Source organism: Desmodus rotundus, chromosome 5, assembly GCF_022682495.2.
Source record: "Desmodus rotundus isolate HL8 chromosome 5, HLdesRot8A.1, whole genome shotgun sequence".
Classification (NCBI taxonomy): Eukaryota; Metazoa; Chordata; class Mammalia; order Chiroptera; family Phyllostomidae; genus Desmodus; species Desmodus rotundus.
This window is the reverse complement of record NC_071391.1, coordinates 48618601-48630648: the sequence shown is the minus strand read 5'-3', so window position 1 is coordinate 48630648 and position 12048 is coordinate 48618601. Positions and strand designations below refer to the sequence as shown.

At 58.1% G+C, this 12048-nt stretch overlaps 1 protein-coding gene across 6 annotated transcripts in view; it reads left to right on the top strand.

Annotated features, from left to right (window-relative positions):
- GDPD5 (glycerophosphodiester phosphodiesterase domain containing 5) overlaps positions 1 to 12048 on the top strand; it is an 88574-nt gene that overhangs the window by 49309 nt on the left and 27217 nt on the right. The window contains exons 1-2 of one of the 6 annotated variants that reach the window (XM_053924347.2): positions 6149 to 6363; positions 6446 to 6597. The exons of 4 other annotated variants lie outside the window; for them this stretch is intronic. The gene's annotated coding sequence lies outside the window, so the exon portion shown is untranslated. Of the gene's footprint in view, positions 1 to 6148; positions 6364 to 6445; positions 6598 to 12048 lie in introns of those variants that run through there. One more of the 6 variants, XM_053924348.2, reaches the window with a different exon arrangement.

Genomic DNA, 12048 nt, shown 5'->3' with positions numbered 1-12048 from the left:
TGATGACATTGCGCAGTCTCAACTGCTCCGGAGAATGTCATTTTGCAGTTTCTTTTATGCACTTGAGATTGAGGAGGAAAGATTACAGGAAGGTGGGAGAAAGCAGGGTGGGGCATGGCTACAGGAGAGTTAACCAGGTCGTGTGCTCCCTGAGGTTAGCTCTGCTTCCCGGGGGTCTGGAAGAGGGGCATTGAAAGGTGCGTTAACAGAGCTGCACAGAAACAGTGGGCAGGGCTTGCTTAGGGCAAAGATAGCCTTTAGTTACAGGCCTGGGCGAGACTACCCACCGTGTCCTGCCCAGATAGGAATTCGTGATCAGATCACCCCGTGAGGTTACTTTCGGTTAGATTTATCACAGTGCCCCTTTTTGGTCCCCGGTATGTACTTGACTTTGAGCTTTCTCACCTGTGAGACAGCACACAGGCCTCTCACAGAGCTGCGAGGTGGACGGCACACAGTAGCGACAGGAAGCGACCGGCAGCGCTAGCTGTGACTAGTCATTAAGACCAGTCAGTCCTGAGTCACACGCCGTGGCCTCTCCACCTCTGCATGGAAGCGGGGCTGGGTTAAGACTTTACAGTTCCTTGGCCACTCTGCTTTCCTCCAAGCTCCATTCTCCCCAGAGCCTGGGGCCAGGCAGCAGGGCCTCCCTGTGTTGCCGACAGCCGGCAGCCTGCACCTGTGTGTCTGGCGCCTGGTGCTGTGCGGAGCACCGACACCCACCCCTGAGCCAGGGGTCATGGCCACCATTTTACGTCAGGAAACAGAAGCTGGTTGTCTGTGACTGGGCCCAGGTCACACGGCCCGTAAAGGGTAGCGCTCAGAACTGGCCCCAGGCAGGGTAGGTCCTAAAGCTCTTGGTCGGGGTGGGAAGAAAGCTGAAGCTGAGGAAAGGAGAGAAGGATGGCTGAGCTTCCAAGCCAGAAGTTCCTTGACTGTTGGAGCTGACCCTGGAGGAAGGTGTATCTCCCAGGGCACTCACAGCCTTCGGTGGGTCCAGGGCCAGCCTGCCAGTCGTTGGCTGTGGAGTCAGGAAGTGATGGGTCCTGGCTGTGGCCAGCACAGGGCCCAGAGGGGAGGAAGTGGTGGGCCGAGGCCGGTTTTGAGCTGACTGGGAGCCTGTGCAGTGCAGGCTCTGCACATGCTAAGGTCTGGGTACCAGGTAGGGGACAAAAGCAGGAAGGACCTCAGGAGGTCACACGCCAGCCTTACTGGGAAAGGGGATGGGGTTTTGCAGCAGCTCTGGGGGGAGGGCTTCTGCAGGAAGGGCTGAGCTCACCTCAGGTAACCCTGAGACTCCCAGCTAAAGAGGAGCATCCTCCCCCTTCCCTGTCACTCACTCCCCACCTGCTTCCCCTCCCACTTCCTGGGCTCTAGCCTCATCAGGCTCGCCCTTTTTCTCACTCTCTCTCCTCTGTTTTTTCTCTCCCTAGTCCCTCGGAGACAGCTGGGTGAGGACAGCGAGGGGGTGCTGGGCTCTCTGGCCTGACAGTAAAGGGAACAGCCATCTGGTGTCTCAGAGTCAGTGCTGGTGCAGAGAAGGTGCCCTGTACATTGTGCTGAACCAATTGAGGCCCCCCAGTGAGCTCTGGGAGCAGGTGGGTTGGGAAAGGAGAGCCCCTGGGAGTGGAGGAGAGGCCTGGCTTGGCAAAGGGATGAGGTCCAACTTCGGGCCCTTGCCTCTCCTCATCCCCACCTCCCCCTCCTCCTTTGGGGGCCCCCTGCCCAGGTACTACCTCCCCTGAGGTTCTCTTGGGGAGCCCCCCCACTGCATCTCCCAACTCAGAGAAGCCTGGAGTCAAGTTCTTCTGTGAAGCTGGCCTCTCTGGGCCTCCTCCTCTGTGGAGCGAGGTGACAGAGGGGCGGTGAGTCACAGAAGCGTTTCACTCTCAGCAGGCTGGGAAATGACGTGGGAGAGTAGCGGTTAACGTTTATTGAGTACGTGTTGTGTTCAGGGAGCATACGGCTAGCATGCATTGCCCTGCTAACTGATACACCCCTGTGGGGCACGCTTCTTTGTTGTGCCCCCGCATGGAGAGAGCAGTCAAGGCTGGGAGCCATGTCATACCTGGAGCCGGGACAGATTTGCGGCAAGGGCCTCAGAAAGAGGGAGGCTGTTGGGGAGGACTCGTGTGTTTTGAGTCTGAGTGTTCTTGTCATGAGAGCTTGCAAGATGGAGAAGAAAGGAAGAGCAGGGAGGACTTGGGCAGCCCTCTGATGGAGGAGAAAGAGCACCGGACCAGGCGTGTTTTGGACGAGATGGGGAGTATCTCCGGGGCACACTAGGGATGCTCTTTGTTTCCCGGGCTGGGATCTGGCCCTGCAGCCCAGGGGTGGGTCCTGGGGACGCTGAAGAGCCGAGAGCAGGTGGAAAGCTTGAGAAGGAGCCCCTCCTGCCCTCTGTCTGAGCTGCCTCCTTCCTTCCTGCCTCAAGCCTTTGCTCACACTGTCCCCTCCCCCCAGGACCCACACTTGTCAAATAAGGAAACAGGAAACTGAGGACTGGAGAGGTGAAATGACCTGTTCTACTCCCCACAGCCCAGCCCGCAGCCAGCCCAGGAGTGGAGTAGCCCGGCAACAGAGGGCCAGCTCCCTCAGCATCTAGGGAGGGGAAGCAACGCTTTTTATAACTGGGGATAATTAATTGGTTGTCAGTGACTCATTACTCTCGTGCTGCCAATTAAGGCCTTGGTAGGACAGAAGACAGTCCTAGGCCGGCACCACCGCGGGCCCCCTGAGGACTGTGCTGCTGTGGGAGGCAGCGCAGTGTCAAAACCAGCTTCTCTATAGCAAGAGGGATATAGGTCTGATGCCTGGAGGAACTTCCCAGCCCAGCACTCTGAAGGAGACAGTGACGGTCACTGCTCTTACAGGTCAATAGTGTGCTTGCCTTTGGAAGGCTGTTTTGAGCTTGTATGACCCCCTCCATCTTCTGGATGGAGCTCCAGGAAGAGTAAGTGATTTACTCACGCCAAGGGGTTGAAGGCACAGCCTGCACTGCCCCTGCTTGCACCCCCAGTCCTGTGCCCTCTCCCCGGTTCCACACCAGTCTTGTCGGGGAGGCACTGGTTACTTAGTCAATCAACAAACCTTTCATGATACCTGATGTGGGCCCAGAGGCCACAGGTGGATCAGACCTGGTCCCCGTTCCTTAAAGGGCTCCTAGGTAGTTGGGGCAGCAGACAAACAAGAAGTGATACACCCGGACCACCCAGGTGATCACCGAAGAGGCCAGGACACCCCGAGGCAGGGGAGCTTGCCTGAGCTGCTGTCTGCACCCTCATGCCAGAGTGGGGAAGTGCTCCGGGCAGGGGGCTGTGTGTGCAGTGTCCTGTGCTTGGGAACTGAAAGCAGTGAGGCCCTGTGTGGCTCCAGGGGGTGGAGGGGAGGGAGCTGCCTGAGGCTGTGCTGGGGGGCCTGCTCTCTCCTGGCACTGTGAGGGAGCCTGGTCAGCCTCGGGCTGTGCGAGGACCACTCTGGTTCAATCACAGAGAATGGATGCTGAGGGGCCTTGGTGGAGGTGGGGAGGGCAGGGAGCCAGGTGAGAAAGGCTGAGGCCTCAATTGGGGCTAGGGGGATGCTGGGAGGTAGCGCAGGGAGGGATTCTAGAGACACCTAGAGGGTGCAGTGACCAGACTGGCTGTGGAAGAGGATGCGAGTCTCTGATGGTGCCTCCCATCATCCCATGGTTTTCAGCCCGGCTGGATGCGGCCACCGTGCTGTGCCCAGGGGTGAGCGACAGGGAGAGTGGCCTCAGTGGAGTCCAGGAATAGTGCGGGTTGGGGGGGCAGTGGAACACAGACAAAATAAAACTCCACGCCCCCAATTGCCTGCCTCCTTGGATGGGGGCAGGAAGACACCTGCTGGGGGGAAATCCACCAGCCCCCAACCCCACACACACACCCACTCCACTGCAGCCATCCCAGCATCCCTCACCCTTTCTCAGCACCCTGCCTGGGCTCAGGCCATCGCAGCCTGGAGTTCTCTTCGTCTCTGCCTCTCAAGGCTGGCTCACTGAAAATGTCGACTCCCCTAAGTAGTCCCCCTTCCCCAACCAAACATGAGTCAGACCTGCCCCTCTGGGCTCTCACAGCAGCTCCAGCTTGGGCTGCCCATGTGGATTGTGACTTTCTGTGTCTCCAGCTAGATTCTGAGTGGTTTCTATAAAATTTATGTTATTTATTGATTTTAGAAAGGGAGAAGAAAGGAGAGAGAAACATTTATTTGTTGTTCCACCCATTTATGCACTCATTGGTTTCTTCTTGTATGTGCCCTGGCCGGGAACTGAACCTGCAGCCTAGGCGCATCGAGATGATGCTCCACCAACGGCCACCCAGCCAGGGCCAGACTCTGAGTGTTTTGAGGAAAGGGCCTGGCTCAGAGGAGGGGCTGGGCAAAGACTGGAGGGAGGACTGAGCCCTGGGGTGAGGAGCGGGTGGGGAAGCCGGTTAGGGAATGCAGTGCACTGCCGCCCTGCCATCCTGCCACCAGGCCAACTGTGTGGAGAGGCAGGACGCCACCAAGCTCACGGGTGTGGGGTGGTCTGGAGGGTGCAGGGGTGTGTTGCATTTCCCTGCCCCTGGCTGGGGCTGGCGGGGAAGGGTGCTGACTCTGCTGTGGGACCTCCCAGGCCACTGGGGTTGGGCTCTACCAGTGTGCGGGATGATTCCAAGCTGGCTCCCCACCTCCCTGTTCTATCAACACCGTGTGGACCTGTGACAGGGAAATGTGGATCTCACTTGAGAATCAAGATGGGCTCCCTGGATGAAGCAGCCTTTGGGACAAAATGTGATTGGAGTCAACCAGAAGCACCTGGTGGGCATTCCTGGCCAAGGGAGCTGCATGCAGTCTGAACTCCACCTGCCCCCTGCAGTGACTTAGTGAGTGATCTTAGGCAAGGCCAGACCCTCTCTGGGCCTCCCCTTGTGGGAGGGTGAGATGCAGGTACACATCCATGCCCTGGGGGGTCAAGTTAGATAAGGGGTACCAAAGTGCCTCCCGCCCTGTGCCAGAGAGACCACTGCTCCAACCCTGGGGACACGTGTCCTACCTGCACCACCACAAAGGGGTGGCTGTTCCCGTCCTCCGTGCTTTGGGGCAAAGGGGCACAGCAGGTCAGAGAGGCACCCTCTGAGCTTCAGCTTTACCGCTTCTAAAACAGGGAAGATAAGACCTCATTCTATCCTTTAAACTGTCCAGGGCCGCTAAGAGCATAAGACCATGGGAGATGCTATTACTGTGCCCACAAGGGAGAGGAGGAGAGGCTGACAGAGCCCGGGCTGTGGCAGCACAGGGAGCTGAGGATTTATCTCTGCAACAAAGCTGTGCTGTTTCTGGCCTTCAGGGAGCCCCCGCACCCCACCTAGCTCTTCCCCGAATGTGGCCGAGGATGCCTGGCGTGCCCTTGGGGGAGCGGCTGAACCTCGTTCGTGGCACTTCTGACCACTTCGAGTGGCTGCCTAGGGTGTGTGGACGGGGCAGGACGATGATGGGGGATCAGCAGGGGTTGCAGCCCCCCACTGCCTTGTGCCAGGGCCCTCTGAGGGGCTCCCAGATAACCCCTCCTAAGGGCCCCCAGCTCTTCTGCTCAGATCTCTTGGGCTGACGCAACCCACCAGATGGGCGGGAGAGCCTGGGTGCTCCAGACTGGGCCTGGTTCCATGCTCCTGCCTAATGAGCAGCCCTGAGTGCCCCCCAGCAGAAGAAGGGCAGACAGAGTCCTAATTGCCCTGCTCTCTGGAGCCCAGAAAAATAAATCCAGCCTCTTAGGCTGTCAGGAGCTGGCTGGGGGTGGGGATTCTAACCCCACCGCCCATTAGGCCCTAATGCTGTCACGTGGCTCAAACCTCCCTGGACCACCCCTCCCCCAAGTCTCTGTGTCAGGGCCAGAATAATCCCGTCGGGGCCTGCCCATCTCTCCCTTCCAGGAGCTCCCTGCACCTTTCCCAGCGCACATTTCGTAGGTTTTCTTCCCCCCGTGCATCAGTTCCCCCATTTGTGACTTGGTCAGGGTGAAACAGGCTGGCGATTAGAGGAACTGGGTGCCCCAAATCTGGCCTGTAGGTGAGCAGACTGGATGGGAAGGTGCCCCTCCATCTCTCTCCAGGGTGGTGCTGTGCGGTGCTGAGGACACAGCTGGCCTCGAACCTCAAAGCAGAACCAGGACCACAGGGGTGGCCCGGGGGCCAGAGCCCTGCTGCGCCCAAGGAGCCGAGCCAGGCAGAGCCAGCACGTGGGGAGGGGCGGCCTCAGGACAGACTAGACAACCTAGAAACGTCCACCACGTCTGAGCCGTGTGCTGAGCGAACCAGGGAGTCAGCGCAAGCGTCGCAAATGGGATGGGACAGCCGGAGCATCCGTTTGGTGGAGTAAAATTAGATCCCTGACTCTTACCTCGAACCAAAATAAATCCCAGATGGGTTCAATGTATTTCTGTTCCATTTAGGAAGCACACATTTGTTGAGAAAATTCAAACAACGTGAGAAGACGTAAAGTAAAAGAAATGCTAGTCTTGCTGCTTTAGTGATGAGGCTTTCAGGCCTCTCTCCATGCACGTAGACATCCGTATGGAGCCGTGTGGTGTCCACAGATGGATGGGTAAGGAGAGATGGGTTACAGATTTTTTTTTAAAGATTTTTAAAATTTATTTTTAGAGAGAAAGGAAGAGAGGGAAAAAGAGGGAGAGAAATGTAGTGTGTGGTTGCCTCTCACGCATCCCCTACTGGGGACCTGGCCCGCAACCCAGGCATGTGCCCTGACTGGGGATTGAACTGGCAACCTTTGCTTCACAGACCAGCACTCAATCCACTGAGCCGCACCAGCCAGGGCTGGGTTACAGACTTCGATGTAAACAGTGAAGCCAGGAAATCACCAGTGTACAAGTTAGATATATAATCTTGGGCCGCCTTCCTTAAACAGGATACCAAGGGCAAAACCTATAAAGGAAAAGAGATATTTGACTGCCCCAAAACTTAAATTTTTATCCAAAAAGTTTAATAACAAAACTAAAGTCAAATGATAGAATAAACAATATATGCTATACGTGAAGGTTAATACTCTTACATAGAGAAAGCTTTTATAAGCCCAGAAGAAAAGAGGCCTTTCCCCCCCCAAACAAAACCTGCCTGGTTCTGTGCTTTGGCACCTTCCACTCCCTCCCTGTGCCTGAATCGTGGCTCCCTGACTTTGTCATCCTAGAAAGCCCATTTCTTTGGGCTTTGCTATGGGTGGCTCCTCTCGTAAGCCTGTCAGAACTTCCCTTCTCCCACAACTGGCAGAGCCCTCTGAAGCAGCCCGGGGGCTCCGTCCGCACGCTCTCTCCCAGGGCTGGAGCTGCCTGCTGGTCAGCCCGTCACCTGTGTGAGCTGCCCGAGTGGTGTCCAGGCCTGGTGGCTATTCCAGTGCCGGCACCAGCATGCAGCATGACTGGAAGGGTGTGGTGGCGAGGACCTGGAAGGGAGGTGCTAGAATGTAGTTTGGTAGAGGGCGTGAGGTAGGGTCTAGTATTTTTCACCAAATAGATGTCCAGATGTTCCAACGCCATCGGTTGGATTCCCTGTCGTTTCTGTACCCATTTACCCTGCTGTCCATGCTTCCTGGCCATTTCTCTCCTCTGAGTCTCAGTTTTTTCATTTCTTAATCGGACCTTTCGAGGACAAGGCGAGATGATGTCTGAAATCTTTTCTAAGTCTGAAATTCCAGGGGTCCTGACCTGGCACTGCCTGTGACTTCCTGGGTGACCTCGGCAAGGCCCTGCCTCCTGGGTGACCTTGTCTGATTTCCTCAGTCAGACAAGGAGAATTGCATGCCCCACTCCTTGCTGCTTCGGGACAGGTGGGACTTGGGGCAACCAGACCTGGGTGTGAATTCTGGCTCCGCCGTTACGTTTACCCTTTATGATTTGGGGCAAGTCACTCCCCCTCTCTGAGCCCTGTTTCCTCCACCTCTCCTGCCCACGTTGTAGACCTTGGAGAGGATGAGATGAGATGAGTTGACAAGTAGAGAGCTCTCAGGAGTCTGCCCCCACCCTCAGCTCTATGGAGAGCTCACACAGGGCTCTGTCCTCCATAGTGAACGATGCAAGGCCCCGGGACAAATGGGGAAGCTGCCCGCCAGGGTCTTCTTCCTCCACCTGTGTCAGCCCCCAGAACTGCAGCCTGCAGAGCCAGACCTGACCTCCATGTCCGCTGATCATGACCCCCACCCTGGGCTGGGGGTGGACAGTGGACAGGCTGTCCTCAGCAGCCAGAGAAGTTTGGTGTAGAGCGGGGGCGGGGAAGACTTGATCACTGTCATCACATAATTAAAGGGCTGTCCGACGCGAAATGATAATTACAGGAACAATCCTGGATTTGGCGACTTACAGTTTACATCTATAATCTTGTTGGGGCCTGGCAGCCCTCCCGTGAGGTAGGGGTGACGTCATCCCCCTGAACAGAGGAAGCTGAGGCTTGACGTCCTGATTGATTGGCCCACGGCCACAAGCTAGTCCATAGAAGGAAGGGCTCTTGATTATACCCCCTCAGGCCCTGGTCGTTTGACCCCAGTATTTCTTGCCCTTCGTGGGGACTTGTTCTGTGTGGTGGCAGAGAAGCAGCTGTGTCTCAGGGAGGGGCGGAGGGAAGGGAAGTAACCCCTCCTGCCCTGTCGTCAGCAGACACTTTGCAGGTCCCGCCGGTCTGCGCACATGCCAGCCCTGCCGTCCCATTTCACAGAGCAGGAAGCCGGGCACACAGACAAGATAAACACATGTTTTCTCCAAGGGCACACATTCAGGAGGGAGCCGGTCTGGGCTGCAAACCCAGGGTTGCTGGACCCCCAAATGCAGCTGCCCCTATCTGACTGTGGTCTTAGAAGGAAGGACTTTTGGTTCAGAGGGATGACCAGGCAGCAACCAGAAGGAGTGTGCTCACACCTGGAGCCGCGAGAGCAGAAACAGGGTGAGCGCCTGTCCTGGACGCTGCAGAGGCAGTATCTGCTCAGGGTGACGGACGGGGAACAGGAGTCCAGCGAGACAGCTCTGCTTTGTGACTCTGTGGGTCTGACATCTGTGGTGGCGCTCAGGCCAGGGAGGTGGCTCCTGTTCAAGTGCTGTCCTGCTGCGGAGCCCGGCTCTGGGTTCTGTTTGAGGACCCAGGGGCGTCGCTCCAAGGCCTGTAGCGCCCCCAGCCATGGGAGCCGTGTCTGGGTGCACCCTGGCCTGAGGTCGTGGTCCGGGCGCTGCAGCAGCAGCAGCAGGTCCTGGGCCCGTACTTCCTGGGTAGGGCCCGGGTGTGTGGCTTCAGCCATGCTCTGTGATTACGTGAGCCCCGCTGCTAATAAGCTCTTGCCACTGTTTTCCTCTGCTTTCAGAAGGCTCTGGGGTGGGTGGGACAGAGATGAAGAGGGGTGAGGAGAAGACGTGACAGTCAGCGTGAGGCAGGAAGGAGGGGCGGGGCCTCGGGGAGGATGGCACACTGGTGCCCCGAAAGGATGGTGGGTCTCATCTTCCTGGAGGGTCCAGGAAGCCTCCAGGATGGTGTCAGAGCCAGGGCCCACCCCTTCCCCAGCTGGCACTCAGACAAGATAAACACATGCCTCCTCCGGGTGCCTGCTGCACGGGTGCAGCTCGGAACGGCCTGACCTTCATCCTGTTCCCAGGCAGCTAAGGCTCTGACAGGAAGGAGGCTGGGGTCACAGGAGCTCCTTCCCTTGGTTCCCTGGGGCCCCCGGGCTCAGCCTGAGGGTATGTCTGGGCTTGGATGGTGGTTTGCCCACGGGTAGCCCCGAAGCCGCCTTGCGTGACAGCTCCCTCCGCACGCTTACCTGTACCATGTCTGAGTTCTACCTCGCGCCCCACAGGATGTGGGCCCGGGGCACGCAGAGATATCTTAAACGCCCTGCCCTGAAGGAGTCCACAGCCCTGACTCTTATTATGCTTCTACCGTGTGCCCCTTGACGTACATCACCTCATTTAACGCCAGCCCTCTGAGGTGCGGGTTATTATTCCCATTTTACAGGTGACAAAGCTGAGACTCGGAGGGGCTGAATAAGCTGCCCCTCTTATTCAGGTGGCAGAGCCAGGGTTGTCTGCCTCTTGAGCCTGGGTTGTTTCCACCTCCATCGTTCAGAATGTGGTTGAGGGTCAAACTGGTGGGCGCCACGAGTCTGGGCCGAAGGGGCCAGGGAAGGGAGGTGTGCAGAGGCTGGAGCAGTGAGAGCGCTTCCCCAAGGAGAACGAGGTTGGGTGGGGAGAAGGGTGGGAGCCGAGAGAGAGAGGAGAGAGGAATCCCCGTGAGCCGAGGTGGGCCCGGGGTGGCCGTGCAGGTCCCAGAGGGCAAGGGTGGGTTTTAGGGAGAGATGTGTGGGGCTGGCTCCTGAGGAGCCTTGGAGGACTGCCTCCTGTCAGGATACCCGAGCTCTTGGGCGGGGATACAGACCCACACATAAGTGCCACCCCCACCATGCCTCCTCTGGGTTCTCAGCCCTGGCCCCTCCCCTGCTCCGAGCGGGCGTGGCAGTGTGAGGGGCAGCCCTGGCGAGAACTGCTAGTGCCGCTGGGAGCCGTTTTGTCAGTGAGCCGCTCCCCAACCCCCACTTCCTCCTTCCAGTTCCCTGCCCCCCTTCTTCCAGCCCCTGCCATTCAGTTTTTTCCTCTGATTGATTTCCTCTGATGTTCTTAGAATGACCCGGTCTCCCTCCACACTGTGTCGGGGCCTCTTCATCCCCATCTCCAGGCTCCCTGTGGCCAAGGGGCCTCTGGCTTCAGGCTCCCAGGACAGCCATCCCTAGGTGCCCCCGCCCCAGCCCATGCCTAGTCCTGGGGTTCCTGGTTCCTTGTTTCTTAGGCCCTACTTCCACCCCCACGGTGCCCTGGGCGCCTCACTGCCCATCAGCTCCAGTCTTGTCACCCTGGCTGGGTCCCAGGGGCAGGGCGTGGCAGTCCCTCATTCCTATGCTGCCCTCCCGGCCCCTCTCTCAGGGTCTAGCCAAGTGAGGACAGTGACCCTTGGTGGACAAGCCCCTGTCTGCTGTGGGCCCTCCTGGCACCTGTGGTCTCCCTGGCCACAGTGGAGTCCCCGGGTCCTCCATCACACCTCATCACAAGACATCCCCCAGCACCTGTGGCACTACCCCTGTCCCTGCAGCCAGCCCCCTGGTCCCACCACCTGTCGACCTCTAGGCTGCTTCCCTGGGACAGGACCCATCATTGACCGGGACTCAGCCCTCACCTGGGACCCTCTTAGAACCTTGTCTACCAGTGAGAGGCACAGCGGCCTTGTCCTGCTGTGGCAGAGCAACCCCTGGACAGATGGCCACTCACCACTGCCAGCTCAGGGTCCACAGAAGACTTAAGACTCGTCTGGGGCGGGGGGGTGGTAAGCCCCCAGTGAAATCTCTCCTGGGCAGGCATATTCTTTCAGGGGCAGGAGAAAGGGTGTTTCCTCACCGTCTGATTCATTATCAAATCTTTCTTAAGTCCCCACCCACCCTGGCAACATGAGGACCACCCACATTTTCAAGGCTCTTACAGTATAGCAGGGAGACCGACACATGGACGTTACAGAATGGGCGGGGCGGGGGGGGGGTGGTGCTGGAATGGATGGAGGAGATGGGAGGCTCCCCGCAGGGACGGGGAAGTCCTCAGGGAGGAGGAGGGCCTGCCCGTGGACTAGATGGAGGGTACAGCTCGTGCACAGGCACGGGCTTGAAAGAGCCTGTTTGCGGGGCTGTGGGTGATCCGGTGTGTGGCCGGTAAAGTGCCCGTGCGGGGGCAGAGGTGGGGCTGGGATGCAGAGGTGGACTCTGGCGTGCCATCACCAAAGGTGCCTCAGTCTTGGGAGATCCAGCTGTTTAAGTTGACCTGGGACCCGCCGGCTGCCCTCTGCAGGAAATGGGTGCAAATGAATTATTGTTGTGAGCAAATAAGAATTGGAGGTAACAAGAGGGATTCTTAGAAAGATTTGGGGGAGGGGGATGCTGGACCAGCCAGGATGAGGGTGCTGGCTCAGATGTGCCAGTGTGGGCCAGCCTCTCTGGAGTCAGGGCCCAGCCACAGAAGGCAGGACT